The following is an 18,107-nucleotide window of genomic DNA, read 5'->3' as shown; positions in this document are numbered from 1 at the left end:
TATTATGTAAAGTAGACTAGGTTATAATGTATAGTAGTGGGTTGTTAGTGATATTATGTAAAGTAGACTAGGTTATAATGTATAGTAGTGGGTTGTTAGTGATATGTAGATGTTATATTATGTAAAGTAGACTAGGTTATAATGTATAGTAGTGAGTTGTTAGTGATATGTTATATTATGTAAAGTAGACTAGGTTATAATGTATAGTAGTGGGTTGTTAGTGATATGTAGATGTTATATTATGTAAAGTAGACTAGGTTATAATGTATAGCAGTGGGCTGTTAGTGATATGTAGATGTTATATTATGTAAAGTAGACTAGGTTATAATGTATAGTAGTGGGTTGTTAGTGGTATGTAGATGTTATATTATGTAAAGTAGACTAGGTTATAATGTATAGTAGTGGGTTGTTAGTGGTATGTAGATGTTATATTATGTAAAGTAGACTAGGTTATAATGTATAGTAGTGGGTTGTTAGTGGTATGTAGATGTTATATTATGTAAAGTAGACTAGGTTATAATGTATAGTAGTGGGCTGTTAGTGATATGTTATATTATGTATAGTAGACTAGGTTATAATGTATAGTAGTGGGTTGTTAGTGATATGTAGATGTTATATTATGTAAAGTTGACTAGGTTATAATGTATAATAGCAGTTTGTTAGTGATATGTAGATGTTATATTATGTAAAGTAGACTAGGGTATAATGTATAATAGTAGTTTGGTAGTGATATGCAGATCAAGGTCTATACCTCGGATATAGCCTACATATCATAGATGACCAGTCTAAACCTGTTCAGATCAGTTCACATAATGTTATAGTCCTACCAGTAGCAGTACAGAGAATGTACTGTATATAACCTACATATCATAGATGACCAGCCTAAACCTGTTCAGATCAGTTCACATAATGTTATAGTCCTACCAGTAGCAGGACAGAGAATGTCCACTATATATATACAGAAGTATGTGGACACCCCTTCAAATTAGTGGATTCGGCTATTTCAGCCACACCCGTTGCTGACAGGTGTATAAAATCGAGCAGACCGCCATGCAATCTACATCTACAACGGCTCAACTGTGAAGAAATAGGATGTGAAGTGAAGTGAAGTGGAAACATTTAGGAGCAACAACGGCTCAACCGTGAAGTGGTAGGCCACACAAGTTCACAGAACAGGCCCGCCGAGTGCGGAAGTGCATAAAAACGGTCTGTCCTCGGCTGCAACACTCAATACCAAGTTCCAAAATGCAACGTCAGCAAAATAACTGTTCGTCGGAAGCTTCATGAAATGTTATAGCAGCAAAAGGGGGACCAACTCCATAGGAATGCCTATGATTTTGGAATGAGATGTTCGACGAGCAGGTGTCCACATACTTTTGGTCATGTTGTGTGTATATATAGCCTAATCTAAATAAAATCAAATAATATAGTGTAATCTAAATCAAGTCAAATGTTATTGGTCACAATGTCTGAGCAGCATAGACTAAGACACAGCAGAACAGTATGAGAAGAGTAATGCATAGACTAAGATACAGTAGAATAGTATAGAATACAGTATATACATATGAGATGAGTAATACATAGACTAAGATACAGGAGAATAGTATAGAATACAGTATATACATATGAGATGAGTAATGCCAGATATTTGTAGCCGAGGCCAGATTCTTTTCACAACATTTCCAACAGAGACCATCAGGTTGGTCGGCATGATTAGTGATCAGACTGTAGCTCAAACCTACTGTGACTGTTGAATGTCTGACGACGACCGAACTTTATAATAGTTCGTATCCGACCTACCAGAATCTGAGTCTTTCCTTCAAATCAACACATGTATCTGTCTTCTAATGCAGTGGTGTAAAATACTTTAAAGTACTACTTAAGTAGTTTTTTGGGGGAATCTGTCCTTCACTTTAATATTGATATTTTTAACAACTTTTACTTTTACTTCACTACATTCATAAAGAAAATTATGTCTTTTTTTTTTACATTTTCCCTGACACCCAAAGTACTCCTTACATTTTGAATGCTTAGCAGGACAGAAAATGGTCGAATTCACACACTTATCAAGAGAATAACCCTGGTCATCCCTACTGCCTCTGATCTGGAGGACTCACTAAACAGAGAACATCCCTGGTCATCCCTACTGCCTCTGATCTGGAGGACTCACTAAACAGAGAACAACCCTGGTCATCCCTACTGCCTCTGATCTGGAGGACTCACTAAACAGAGAACATCCCTGGTCGTCTCTACTGCCTCTGATCTGGAGGACTCACTAAACAGAGAACATCCCTGGTCGTCTCTATTGCCTCTGATCTGGAGGACTCACTAAACAGAGAACATCCCTGGTCATCCCTACTGCCTCTGTTCTGGAGGACTCACTAAACAGAGAACATCCCTGGTCATCCCTACTGCCTCTGATCTGGTGGACTCACTAAACAGAGAACATCCCTGGTCATCCATACTGCCTCTGATCTGGAGGACTCACTACATTTACATTTACATTTAAGTCATTTAGCAGACGCTCTTATCCAGAGCGACTTACAAATTGGTGAATTCACCTTCTGACATCAGTGGAACAGCCACTTTACAATAGTGCATCTATTAAATCATTTAAGGGGGGGTGAGAAGGATTGCTTTATCCTATCCTAGGTATTCCTTGAAGAGGTGGGGTTTCAGGTGTCTCCGGAAGGTGGTGATTGACTCCGCTGTCCTGGCGTCGTGAGGGAGTTTGTTCCACCATTGGGGGGCCAGAGCAGCAAACAGTTTTGACTGGGCTGAGCGGGAACTGTACTTCCTCAGTGGTAGGGAGGCGAGCAGGCCAGAGGTGGATGAACGCAGTGCCCTTGTTTGGGTGTAGGGCCTGATCAGAGCCTGGAGGTACTGCGGTGCCGTTCCCCTCACAGCTCCGTAGGCAAGCACCATGGTCTTGTAGCGGATGCGAGCTTCAACTGGAAGCCAGTGGAGAGAGCGGAGGAGCGGGGTGACGTGAGAGAACTTGGGAAGGTTGAACACCAGACGGGCTGCGGCGTTCTTGATGAGTTGTAGGGGTTTAATGGCACAGGCAGGGAGCCCAGCCAACAGCGAGTTGCAGTAATCCAGACGGGAGATGACAAGTGCCTGGATTAGGACCTGCGCCGCTTCCTGTGTGAGGGGGCGTACTCTGCGGATGTTGTAGAGCATGAACCTACAGGAACGGGCCACCGCCTTGATGTTAGTTGAGAACGACAGGGTGTTGTCCAGGATCACGCCAAGGTTCTTAGCGCTCTGGCACTAAACACAATTGCCTTGTTTTTAAATGGTGTCTGCGTGTTGGAGTGTGACCCTGGTTTGCTTAATATAAGGATTTTAAAATGATTAAATACTTTACTTTTGATACTTAATTATATTTCAAACCAAATACTTTGACTTTTACTGAAGTAGAATTTTACTGTGTGACTTTCACCTTTACTGGAGTCATTTTCTATGAAGGAATCTTTACTTTTACTCCAGTTTGAGAATTCAGTACTTTTTCCACCACTGTTCTAACGTTCTCAAGACATGTGCTCCACAGTTTCAACAGACATTTTGTAACTGCTTAGGCTACAAAGTTACTTTCAATTTCATATCAGGAAATAAAGTAATGGTCACTGGGTGAATTAGTTCTGCATTGCCCGGCTCCCCGGGGGAGCAGAGTTTGAGCATTTAATACCATTCCATTGGTCCATAAAATAAATGTCCACCCACCTGTAGCACCGGGCCATGCAAAACAAACCTCCCACTGTCACAGAGACACAGAGTTCTAATCCCAGACAAATATTAAACTGTCTTAAAATATTTGATGATTAGTTGAATCAGGTGTGTAAGTGCTGGTAAGAACAAAAGGATGGAGAAACCCTGAGATAAACATAAAACGATATCATTGAAAAGCTCCTCCACCATCTTTACCAGACGTTTTACTGATAACATGTCGGCCTTCTGATTAGTTTACCCTTTGAAAACAGCTGTCTGTCAGCAACTCAGCTCAAGTAGCAGTTCTTTTAACTAGTAATATCTCATTACAGGTATTAATTATCTTATTCTGTCCATTAGAATAGATTATTGTTCAGAAATACTTACTTTATTTTTCAGTTCTCTCCATATAGTGTTTTCTGCTCTGTCGTCTCAAAATGGATCCTGAACAAAAGAACAACTTTACTTTCTGTTTCAGCTCAGCTGCCTCCCCACCCTGATAATAAAGTGTTATATTGGTATCTTCCACTAGATGGGAGTAAACACCTTGTATCTAGACTTTACAACTATGTGTTTTGTTTCATACAGGCAGTGTCCCAGAGTTGAAGTGCTGATCTAGGATCAGGTCCTCCCTCTCCATGTAATCTGATTCATTATGATCTAGAATCAGGTCCTCCCTCTCCATGTAATCTGATTCATTATGATCTAGGATCAGGTCCCCCACTACTGGATCAGAGCGTCTGCTAAATGACTCACTACTGCATCAGAGCGTCTGCTAAATGACTCACTACTGGATCAGAGCGTCTGCTAAATGACTCACTACTGGATCAGAGCGTCTGCTAAATGACTCACTACTGCATCAGAGCGTCTGCTAAATGACTCACTACTGCATCAGAGCGTCTGCTAAATGACTCACTACTGGATCAGGGCGTCTGCTAAATGACTCACTACTGCATCAGAGCATCTGCTAAATGACTCACTACTGCATCAGAGCGTCTGCTAAATGACTCACTACTGGATCAGAGTGTCTGCTAAATGACTCACTACTGGATCAGAGCGTCTGCTAAATGACTCACTACTGGATCAGAGCGTCTGCTAAATGACTCACTACTGGATCAGAGCGTCTGCTAAATGACTCACTACTGGATCAGGGCGTCTGCTAAATGACTCACTACTGCATCAGAGCGTCTAGTAAATGACTCACTACTGGATCAGAGCGCCTGCTAAATGACTCACTACTGGATCAGAGTGTCTGCTAAATGACTCACTACTGGATCAGAGCATCTGCTAAATGACTCACTACTGGATCAGAGCGTCTGCTAAATGACTCACTACTGGATCAGAGTGTCTGCTAAATGACTCACTACTGGATCAGAGCGTCTGCTAAATGACTCACTACTGGATCAGAGCGTCTGCTAAATTACTCACCACTGGATCAGAGCGCCTGCTAAATGACTCACTACTGGATCAGAGCGTCTGCTAAATGACTCACTACTGGATCAGAGCGCCTGCTAAATGACTCACTACTGGATCAGAGCGTCTGCTAAATGACTCACTACTGGATCAGAGCGTCTGCTAAATGACTCACTACTGGATCAGAGCGTCTGCTAAATGACTCACCTCTGCATCAGAGCGCCTGCTAAATGACTCACTACTGGATCAGACCGTCTGCTGAATGACTACAATGTAAATGATGCAGCCACCACTATGCTTGAACATATGGAGAATGGCAGTCAGTTAGGGGTTGTATTGGATTTGCCCCAAACATAACACTTTGTATTCAGGACAAAAAGTGAACTGCTTTGCCACATGTTTTTGCAGTTTTGCTTTAGTGGCTTGTTACAAACAGGATGCATGTTTTAGAATATTGTTATTCTGTTCAGGCTTCCTTCTTTTCACTCTGTCAATGAGGTTAGTATTGAGGAGTAACTATACTGTTGTTGATCCATCCTCAGTGTTCTCCTATCATTAAACTCTGTAACTGTTTTAAAGTCACCATTGGCCTCATGCTGAAATCAATGAGTGGTTTCCTTCCTCTCCGGCAACTAAGTTAGGAAGACGACTGTATCTTTGTAGTGACTGGGTGTATTGATTCACCATCCAAAGTGTAATTAATAACAACTTCACCAGAGGCTCAAAGGCAAATTCAATGTCTGCTTTTGTTTTTCCCATCTACCAATAAGTGCCCTTCTTTGTGAGGCATGGAGATGGAGATGGGAATTTGGACTTGTGGTTTTACTTAATTCTCCGTACTGGCTAATGATTATCAAGCTGATTCTGAACTAATCATTAATTCATACATTGAGCCCCTGACCTGAGAGGATGGAAGTTCAATATGTAGCTAGTTGTAGATGGCTAACGTTTAATAGTTAACTAGCGAACGTTGCAAACCAAGCTTTTTAGCCAAGTAGCCGAGGACATCAAATAAAGGTATGTACAGTATTTATTACCTCTCTCATCCTGCCTCATTTACACATGCTGTATATAGATCTACTGTATTTATTACCTCTCTCATCCTGCCTCATTTACACATGCTGTATATAGATCTACAGTATTTATTACCTCTCTTATCCTGCCTCATTTACACATGCTGTATATAGATCTACTGTATTTATTACCTCTCTCATCCTGCCTCATTTACACATGCTGTATATAGATCTACTGTATTTATTACCTCTCTCATCCTGCCTCATTTACACATGCTGTATATAGATCTACTGTATTTATTACCTCTCTCATCCTGCCTCATTTACACATGCTGTATATAGATCTAGAGTATTTATTACCTCTCTCATCCTGCCTCATTTACACATGCTGTATATAGATCTACTGTATTTATTACCTCTCTCATCCTGCCTCATTTACACATGCTGTATATAGATCTACTGTATTTATTACCTCTCTCATCCTGCCTCATTTACACATGCTGTATATAGATCTACAGTATTTATTACCTCTCTTATCCTGCCTCATTTACACATGCTGTATATAGATCTACAGTATTTATTACCTCTCTCATCCTGCCTCATTTACACATGCTGTATATAGATCTACTGTATTTATTACCTCTCTTATCCTGCCTCATTTAAACATGCTGTATATAGATCTACTGTATTTATTACCTCTCATCCTGCCTCATTTACACATGCTGTATATAGATCTACTGTATTTATTACCTCTCTCATCCTGCCTCATTTACACATGCTGTATATAGATCTACTGTATTTATTACCTCTCTCATCCTGCCTCATTTACACATGCTGTATATAGATCTACTGTATTTATTACCTCTCTCATCCTGCCTCATTTACACATGCTGTATATAGATCTACTGTATTTATTACCTCTCTCATCCTGCCTCATTTACACATGCTGTATATAGATCTACTGTATTTATTACCTCGCTCATCCTGCCTCATTTACACATGCTGTATATAGATCTACTGTATTTATTACCTCTCTTATCCTGCCTCATTTACACATGCTGTATATAGATCTACTGTATTTATTACCTCTCTCATCCTGCCTCATTTACACATGCTGTATATAGATCTACTGTATTTATTACCTCTCTTATCCTGCCTCATTTACACATGCTGTATATAGATCTACTGTATTTATTACCTCTCTCATCCTGCCTCATTTACACATGCTGTATATAGATCTACTGTATTTATTACCTCTCTCATCCTGCCTCATTTACACATGCTGTATATAGATCTAGAGTATTTATTACCTCTCTCATCCTGCCTCATTTACACATGCTGTATATAGATCTACTGTATTTATTACCTCTCTCATCCTGCCTCATTTACACATGCTGTATATAGATCTAGAGTATTTATTACCTCTCTCATCCTGCCTCATTTACACATGCTGTATATAGATCTACTGTATTTATTACCTCTCTCATCCTGCCTCATTTACACATGCTGTATATAGATCTACTGTATTTATTACCTCTCTCATCCTGCCTCATTTACACATGCTGTATATAGATCTACAGTATTTATTACCTCTCTTATCCTGCCTCATTTACACATGCTGTATATAGATCTACAGTATTTATTACCTCTCTCATCCTGCCTCATTTACACATGCTGTATATAGATCTACTGTATTTATTACCTCTCTCATCCTGCCTCATTTACACATGCTGTATATAGATCTACTGTATTTATTACCTCGCTCATCCTGCCTCATTTACACATGCTGTATATAGATCTACTGTATTTATTACCTCTCTTATCCTGCCTCATTTACACATGCTGTATATAGATCTACTGTATTTATTACCTCGCTCATCCTGCCTCATTTACACATGCTGTATATAGATCTACTGTATTTATTACCTCTCTTATCCTGCCTCATTTACACATGCTGTATATAGATCTACTGTATTTATTACCTCTCTCATCCTGCCTCATTTACACATGCTGTATATAGATCTACTGTATTTATTACCTCTCTCATCCTGCCTCATTTACACATGCTGTATATAGATCTAGAGTATTTATTACTTTTCTCATCCTGCTTCATTTACACATGCTGTATATAGATCTACTGTATTTATTACCTCTCTCATCCTGCCTCATTTACACATGCTGTATATAGATCTAGATCCTGTATTTATTACCTCTCTCATCCTGCCTCATTTACACATGCTGTATATAGATCTACTGTATTTATTACCTCTCTCATCCTGCCTCATTTACACATGCTGTATATAGATCTACTGTATTTATTACCTCTCTCATCCTGCCTCATTTACACATGCTGTATATAGATCTACAGTATTTATTACCTCTCTTATCCTGCCTCATTTACACATGCTGTATATAGATCTACTGTATTTATTACCTCTCTCATCCTGCCTCATTTACACATGCTGTATATAGATCTACTGTATTTATTACCTCTCTTATCCTGCCTCATTTACACATGCTGTATATAGATCTACTGTATTTATTACCTCTCTCATCCTGCCTCATTTACACATGCTGTATATAGATCTACTGTATTTATTACCTCTCTCATCCTGCCTCATTTACACATGCTGTATATAGATCTACTGTATTTATTACCTCTCTCATCCTGCCTCATTTACACATGCTGTATATAGATCTACTGTATTTATTACCTCGCTCATCCTGCCTCATTTACACATGCTGTATATAGATCTTCTGTATTTATTACCTCTCTTATCCTGCCTCATTTACACATGCTGTATATAGATCTACTGTATTTATTACCTCTCTCATCCTGCCTCATTTACACATGCTGTATATAGATCTACTGTATTTATTACCTCTCTTATCCTGCCTCATTTACACATGCTGTATATATATCTACTGTATTTATTACCTCTCTTATCCTGCCTCATTTACACATGCTGTATATAGATCTACTGTATGTATTACCTCTCTCATCCTGCCTCATTTACACATGCTGTATATAGATCTACTGTATTTATTACCTCTCTCATCCTGCCTCATTTACACATGCTGTATAAAGATCTACTGTATTTATTACCTCTCTTATCCTGCCTCATTTACACATGCTGTATATAGATCTACAGTATTTATTACCTCTCTCATCCTGCTTCATTTACACATGCTGTATATAGATCTACTGTATTTATTACCTCTCTCATCCTGCCTCATTTACACATGCTGTATATAGATCTACTGTATTTATTACCTCTCTCATCCTGCCTCATTTACACATGCTGTATATATATCTACTGTATTTATTACCTCTCTTATCCTGCCTCATTTACACATGCTGTATATAGATCTACTGTATTTATTACCTCTCTTATCCTGCCTCATTTACACATGCTGTATATAGATCTACTGTATTTATTACCTCTCTCATCCTGCCTCATTTACACATGCTGTATATATATCTACTGTGTTTATTACCTCTCTCATCCTGCCTCATTTACACATGCTGTATATATATCTACTGTATTTATTACCTCTCTCATCCTGCCTCATTTACACATGCTGTATATAGATCTACTGTATTTATTACCTCTCTCATCCTGCCTCATTTACACATGCTGTATATAGATCTACTGTGTTTATTACTTCTCTTATCCTGCCTCATTTACACATGCTGTATATAGATCTACTGTATTTATTACCTCTCTCATCCTGCCTCATTTACACATGCTGTATATATATCTACTGTATTTATTACCTCTCTTATCCTGCCTCATTTACACATGCTGTATATAGATCTACTGTATGTATTACCTCTCTCATCCTGCCTCATTTACACATGCTGTATATAGATCTACTGTATTTATTACCTCTCTCATCCTGCCTCATTTACACATGCTGTATAAAGATCTACTGTATTTATTACCTCTCTTATCCTGCCTCATTTACACATGCTGTATATAGATCTACTGTATTTATTACCTCTCTTATCCTGCCTCATTTACACATGCTGTATATAGATCTACTGTATTTATTACCTCTCATCCTGCCTCATTTACACATGCTGTATATAGATCTACTGTGTTTATTACCTCTCTCATCCTGCCTCATTTACACATGCTGTATATAGATCTACTGTATTTATTACATCTCTCATCCTGCCTCATTTACACATGCTGTATATAGATCTACTGTATTTATTACCTCTCTCATCCTGCCTCATTTACACATGCTGTATATAGATCTACTGTATTTATTACCTCTCTCATCCTGCCTCATTTACACATGCTGTATATAGATCTACTGTATTTATTACCTCTCTTATCCTGCCTCATTTACACATGCTGTATATAGATCTACTGTATTTATTACCTCTCTCATCCTGCCTCATTTACACATGCTGTATATAGATCTACTGTATTTATTACCTCTCTCATCCTGCCTCATTTACACATGCTGTATATATATCTACTGTATTTATTACCTCTCTTATCCTGCCTCATTTACACATGCTGTATATAGATCTACTGTATTTATTACCTCTCTCATCCTGCCTCATTTACACATGCTGTATATAGATCTACTGTATTTATGACCTCTCATCCTGCCTCATTTACACATGCTGTATATAGATCTACTGTATTTATTACCTCTCTTATCCTGCCTCATTTACACATGCTGTATATATATCTACTGTATTTATTACCTCTCTCATCCTGCCTCATTTACACATGCTGTATATAGATCTACTGTATTTATTACCTCTCTCATCCTGCCTCATTTACACATGCTGTATAAAGATCTACTGTATTTATTACCTCTCTCATCCTGCCTCATTTACACATGCTGTATATAGATCTACTGTATTTATTACTCATCTCTCATCCTGCTTCATTTACACATGCTGTATATAGATCTACTGTATTTATTACCTCTCTCATCCTGCCTCATTTACACATGCTGTATATAGATCTACTGTATTTATTACCTCTCTCATCCTGCCTCATTTACACATGCTGTATATAGATCTACTGTATTTATTACCTCTCTCATCCTGCCTCATTTACACATGCTGTATATAGATCTACTGTATTTATTACCTCTCTCATCCTGCCTCATTTACACATGCTGTATATAGATCTACTGTATTTATTTACACATGCTCTTATCCTGCCTTATCATTTACACATGCTGTATATAGATCTACTGTATTTATTACCTCTCTTATCCTGCCTCATTTACACATGCTGTATATAGATCTACTGTATTTATTACCTCTCTCATCCTGCCTCATTTACACATGCTGTATATATATCTACTGTATTTATTACCTCTCTCATCCTGCCTCATTTACACATGCTGTATATAGATCTACTGTATTTATTACCTCTCTCATCCTGCCTCATTTACACATGCTGTATATAGATCTACTGTATTTATTACCTCTCTCATCCTGCCTCATTTACACATGCTGTATATAGATCTACTGTGTTTATTACTTCTCTTATCCTGCCTCATTTACACATGCTGTATATAGATCTACTGTATTTATTACCTCTCTCATCCTGCCTCATTTACACATGCTGTATATAGATCTACTGTATTTATTACCTCTCTTATCCTGCCTCATTTACACATGCTGTATATAGATCTACTGTATTATTACCTCTCTCATCCTGCCTCATTTACACATGCTGTATATAGATCTACTGTATTTATTACCTCTCTCATCCTGCCTCATTTACACATGCTGTATAAAGATCTACTGTATTTATTACCTCTCTTATCCTGCCTCATTTACACATGCTGTATATAGATCTACTGTATTTATTACCTCTCTTATCATCCTGCCTCATTTACACATGCTGTATATAGATCTACTGTATTTATTACCTCTCATCCTGCCTCATTTACACATGCTGTATATAGATCTACTGTGTTTATTACCTCTCTCATCCTGCCTCATTTACACATGCTGTATATAGATCTACTGTATTTATTACATCTCTCATCCTGCCTCATTTACACATGCTGTATATAGATCTACTGTATTTATTACCTCTCTCATCCTGCCTCATTTACACATGCTGTATATAGATCTACTGTATTTATTACCTCTCTCATCCTGCCTCATTTACACATGCTGTATATATATCTACTGTATTTATTACCTCTCTTCATCCTGCCTCATTTACACATGCTGTATATAGATCTACTGTATTTATTACCTCTCTCATCCTGCCTCATTTACACATGCTGTATATAGATCTACTGTATTTATTACCTCTCTCATCCTGCCTCATTTACACATGCTGTATATAGATCTACTGTATTTATTACCTCTCTTATCCTGCCTCATTTACACATGCTGTATATAGATCTACTGTATTTATTACCTCTCTCATCCTGCCTCATTTACACATGCTGTATATAGATCTACTGTATTTATTACCTCTCATCCTGCCTCATTTACACATGCTGTATATAGATCTACTGTATTTATTACTACTGTATTTATTACCTCTCTTATCCTGCCTCATTTACACATGCTGTATATAGATCTACTGTATTTATTACCTCTCTCATCCTGCCTCATTTACACATGCTGTATATATATCTACTGTGTTTATTACCTCTCTCATCCTGCCTCATTTACACATGCTGTATATAGATCTACTGTATTTATTACCTCTCTCATCCTGCCTCATTTACACATGCTGTATATAGATCTAGAGTATTTATTACTTCTCTCATCCTGCTTCATTTACACATGCTGTATATAGATCTACTGTATTTATTACCTCTCTCATCCTGCCTCATTTACACATGCTGTATATAGATCTACTGTATTTATTACCTCTCTCATCCTGCCTCATTTACACATGCTGTATATAGATCTACTGTATTTATTACCTCTCTCATCCTGCCTCATTTACACATGCTGTATATAGATCTACTGTATTTATTACATGCTGTATATAGATCTCTCATCCTGCCTCATTTACACATGCTGTATATAGATCTACTGTATTTATTACCTCTCTTATCCTGCCTCATTTACACATGCTGTATATAGATCTACAGTATTTATTACCTCTCTCATCCTGCCTCATTTACACATGCTGTATATAGATCTACTGTATTTATTACCTCTCTTATCCTGCCTCATTTACACATGCTGTATATAGATCTACTGTATTTATTACCTCTCTCATCCTGCCTCATTTACACATGCTGTATATAGATCTACTGTATTTATTACCTCTCTCATCCTGCCTCATTTACACATGCTGTATATAGATCTACTGTATTTATTACCTCTCTCATCCTGCCTCATTTACACATGCTGTATATAGATCTACTGTATTTATTACCTCGCTCATCCTGCCTCATTTACACATGCTGTATATAGATCTTCTGTATTTATTACCTCTCTTATCCTGCCTCATTTACACATGCTGTATATAGATCTACTGTATTTATTACCTCGCTCATCCTGCCTCATTTACACATGCTGTATATAGATCTACTGTATTTATTACCTCTCTTATCCTGCCTCATTTACACATGCTGTATATATATCTACTGTATTTATTACCTCTCTCATCCTGCCTCATTTACACATGCTGTATATATATCTACTGTATGTATTACCTCTCTTATCCTGCCTCATTTACACATGCTGTATATAGATCTACTGTATTTATTACCTCTCTCATCCTGCCTCATTTACACATGCTGTATATAGATCTACTGTATTTATTACCTCTCTCATCCTGCCTCATTTACACATGCTGTATAAAGATCTACTGTATTTATTACCTCTCTTATCCTGCCTCATTTACACATGCTGTATATAGATCTACTGTATTTATTACCTCTCTTATCCTGCCTCATTTACACATGCTGTATATAGATCTACTGTATTTATTACCTCTCTCATCCTGCCTCATTTACACATGCTGTATATAGATCTACTGTGTTTATTACCTCTCTCATCCTGCCTCATTTACACATGCTGTATATAGATCTACTGTATTTATTACATCTCTCTGTATATAGATCCTGCCTCATTTACACATGCTGTATATAGATCTACTGTATTTATTACCTCTCTCATCCTGCCTCATTTACACATGCTGTATATAGATCTACTGTATTTATTACCTCTCTCATCCTGCCTCATTTACACATGCTGTATATAGATCTACTGTATTTATTACCTCTCTTATCCTGCCTCATTTACACATGCTGTATATAGATCTACTGTATTTATTACCTCTCTCATCCTGCCTCATTTACACATGCTGTATATAGATCTACTGTGTTTATTACCTCTCTCATCCTGCCTCATTTACACATGCTGTATATATATCTACTGTATTTATTACCTCTCTTATCCTGCCTCATTTACACATGCTGTATATAGATCTACTGTATTTATTACCTCTCTCATCCTGCCTCATTTACACATGCTGTATATAGATCTACTGTATTTATGACCTCTCATCCTGCCTCATTTACACATGCTGTATATAGATCTACTGTATTTATTACCTCTCTTATCCTGCCTCATTTACACATGCTGTATATAGATCTACTGTATGTATTACCTCTCTCATCCTGCCTCATTTACACATGCTGTATATATATCTACTGTGTTTATTACCTCTCTCATCCTGCCTCATTTACACATGCTGTATACAGATCTACTGTATTTATGACCTCTCATCCTGCCTCATTTACACATGCTGTATATAGATCTACTGTATTTATTACCTCTCTTATCCTGCCTCATTTACACATGCTGATCTATATTTATTATCTATCCTGCCTCATTTACACATGCTGTATATATCTACTGTATTTATTACCTCTCTCATCCTGCCTCATTTACACATGCTGTATATAGATCTACTGTATTTATTACCTCTCTCATCCTGCCTCATTTACACATGCTGTATAAAGATCTACTGTATTTATTACCTCTCTTATCCTGCCTCATTTACACATGCTGTATATAGATCTACTGTATTTATTACCTCTCTTATCCTGCCTCATTTACACATGCTGTATATAGATCTACATGCTGTATATAGATCTACTGTATTTATTACCTCTCATCCTGCCTCATTTACACATGCTGTATATAGATCTACTGTGTTTATTACCTCTCTCATCCTGCCTCATTTACACATGCTGTATATAGATCTACTGTATTTATTACATCTCTCATCCTGCCTCATTTACACATGCTGTATATAGATCTACTGTATTTATTACCTCTCTCATCCTGCCTCATTTACACATGCTGTATATAGATCTACTGTATTTATTACCTCTCTCATCCTGCCTCATTTACACATGCTGTATATATATCTACTGTATTTATTACCTCTCTTATCCTGCCTCATTTACACATGCTGTATATAGATCTACTGTATTTATTACCTCTCTCATCCTGCCTCATTTACACATGCTGTATATAGATCTACTGTGTTTATTACCTCTCTCATCCTGCCTCATTTACACATGCTGTATATATATCTACTGTATTTATTACCTCTCTTATCCTGCCTCATTTACACATGCTGTATATAGATCTAGCCTCATTTACACATGCTGTATTTATTACTGTATTTATTACCTCTCATCCTGCCTCATTTACACATGCTGTATATAGATCTACTGTATTTATTACCTCTCTCATCCTGCCTCATTTACACATGCTGTATATAGATCTACTGTATTTATTACCTCTCTCATCCTGCCTCATTTACACATGCTGTATATAGATCTACTGTATTTATTACCTCTCTCATCCTGCCTCATTTACACATGCTGTATATAGATCTACTGTATTTATTACCTCTCTCATCCTGCCTCATTTACACATGCTGTATATAGATCTACTGTATTTATTACCTCTCTCATCCTGCCTCATTTACACATGCTGTATATAGATCTACTGTATTTATTACCTCTCTCATCCTGCCTCATTTACACATGCTGTATATAGATCTGTATTTATTACCTCTCTTATCCTGCCTCATTTACACATGCTGTATATAGATCTACAGTATTTATTACCTCTCTCATCCTGCCTCATTTACACATGCTGTATATAGATCTACTGTATTTATTATCCTCTCTTATCCTGCCTCATTTACACATGCTGTATATAGATCTACTGTATTTATTACCTCTCTCATCCTGCCTCATTTACACATGCTGTATATAGATCTACTGTATTTATTACCTCTCTCATCCTGCCTCATTTACACATGCTGTATATAGATCTACTGTATTTATTACCTCTCTCATCCTGCCTCATTTACACATGCTGTATATAGATCTACTGTATTTATTACCTCTCTCATCCTGCCTCATTTACACATGCTGTATATAGATCTACTGTATTTATTACCTCTCTTATCCTGCCTCATTTACACATGCTGTATATAGATCTACTGTATTTATTACCTCTCTCATCCTGCCTCATTTACACATGCTGTATATAGATCTACTGTATTTATTACCTCTCTTATCCTGCCTCATTTACACATGCTGTATATATATCTACTGTATTTATTACCTCTCTCATCCTGCCTCATTTACACATGCTGTATATATATCTACTGTATTTATTACCTCTCTTATCCTGCCTCATTTACACATGCTGTATATAGATCTACTGTATTTATTACCTCTCTCATCCTGCCTCATTTACACATGCTGTATATAGATCTACTGTATTTATTACCTCTCTCATCCTGCCTCATTTACACATGCTGTATAAAGATCTACTGTATTTATTACCTCTCTTATCCTGCCTCATTTACACATGCTGTATATAGATCTACTGTATTTATTACCTCTCTTATCCTGCCTCATTTACACATGCTGTATATAGATCTACTGTATTTATTACCTCTCATCCTGCCTCATTTACACATGCTGTATATAGATCTACTGTGTTTATTACCTCTCTCATCCTGCCTCATTTACACATGCTGTATATAGATCTACTGTATTTATTACATCTCTCATCCTGCCTCATTTACACATGCTGTATATAGATCTACTGTATTTATTACCTCTCTCATCCTGCCTCATTTACACATGCTGTATATAGATCTACTGTATTTATTACCTCTCTCATCCTGCCTCATTTACACATGCTGTATATAGATCTACTGTATTTATTACCTCTCTTATCCTGCCTCATTTACACATGCTGTATATAGATCTACTGTATTTATTACCTCTCTCATCCTGCCTCATTTACACATGCTGTATATAGATCTACTGTACCTCTCTCATTTATTACCTCTCTCATCCTGCCTCATTTACACATGCTGTATATAGATCTACTGTATTTATTACCTCTCTTATCCTGCCTCATTTACACATGCTGTATATAGATCTACTGTATTTATTACCTCTCTCATCCTGCCTCATTTACACATGCTGTATATAGATCTACTGTATTTATTACCTCTCATCCTGCCTCATTTACACATGCTGTATATAGATCTACTGTATTTATTACCTCTCTTATCCTGCCTCATTTACACATGCTGTATATAGATCTACTGTATGTATTACCTCTCTCATCCTGCCTCATTTACACATGCTGTATATATATCTACTGTGTTTATTACCTCTCTCATCCTGCCTCATTTACACATGCTGTATACAGATCTACTGTATTTATGACCTCTCATCCTGCCTCATTTACACATGCTGTATATAGATCTACTGTATTTATTACCTCTCTTATCCTGCCTCATTTACACATGCTGTATATATATCTACTGTATTTATTACCTCTCTCATCCTGCCTCATTTACACATGCTGTATATAGATCTACTGTATTTATTACCTCGCTCATCCTGCCTCATTTACACATGCTGTATATAGATCTTCTGTATTTATTACCTCTCTTA

The 18,107-nt window shown here is 37.2% G+C and overlaps 1 long non-coding RNA gene across 1 annotated transcript in view; it reads right to left on the bottom strand.

Annotated features, from left to right (window-relative positions):
- Window positions 1-18,107, bottom strand: part of LOC135535062 (uncharacterized) — a 41,102-nt gene that overhangs the window by 2,582 nt on the left and 20,413 nt on the right. The window contains exon 3 of the long non-coding RNA XR_010454802.1: window positions 4,099-4,155. This is a non-coding gene — a long non-coding RNA (uncharacterized LOC135535062). The remainder of the gene's footprint in view (window positions 1-4,098; window positions 4,156-18,107) is intronic.

Source organism: Oncorhynchus masou, unplaced genomic scaffold, assembly GCF_036934945.1.
Source record: "Oncorhynchus masou masou isolate Uvic2021 unplaced genomic scaffold, UVic_Omas_1.1 unplaced_scaffold_439, whole genome shotgun sequence".
Lineage (NCBI taxonomy): Eukaryota > Metazoa > Chordata > Actinopteri > Salmoniformes > Salmonidae > Oncorhynchus > Oncorhynchus masou.
This window is presented reverse-complemented; position numbering and strand designations above follow the sequence as displayed.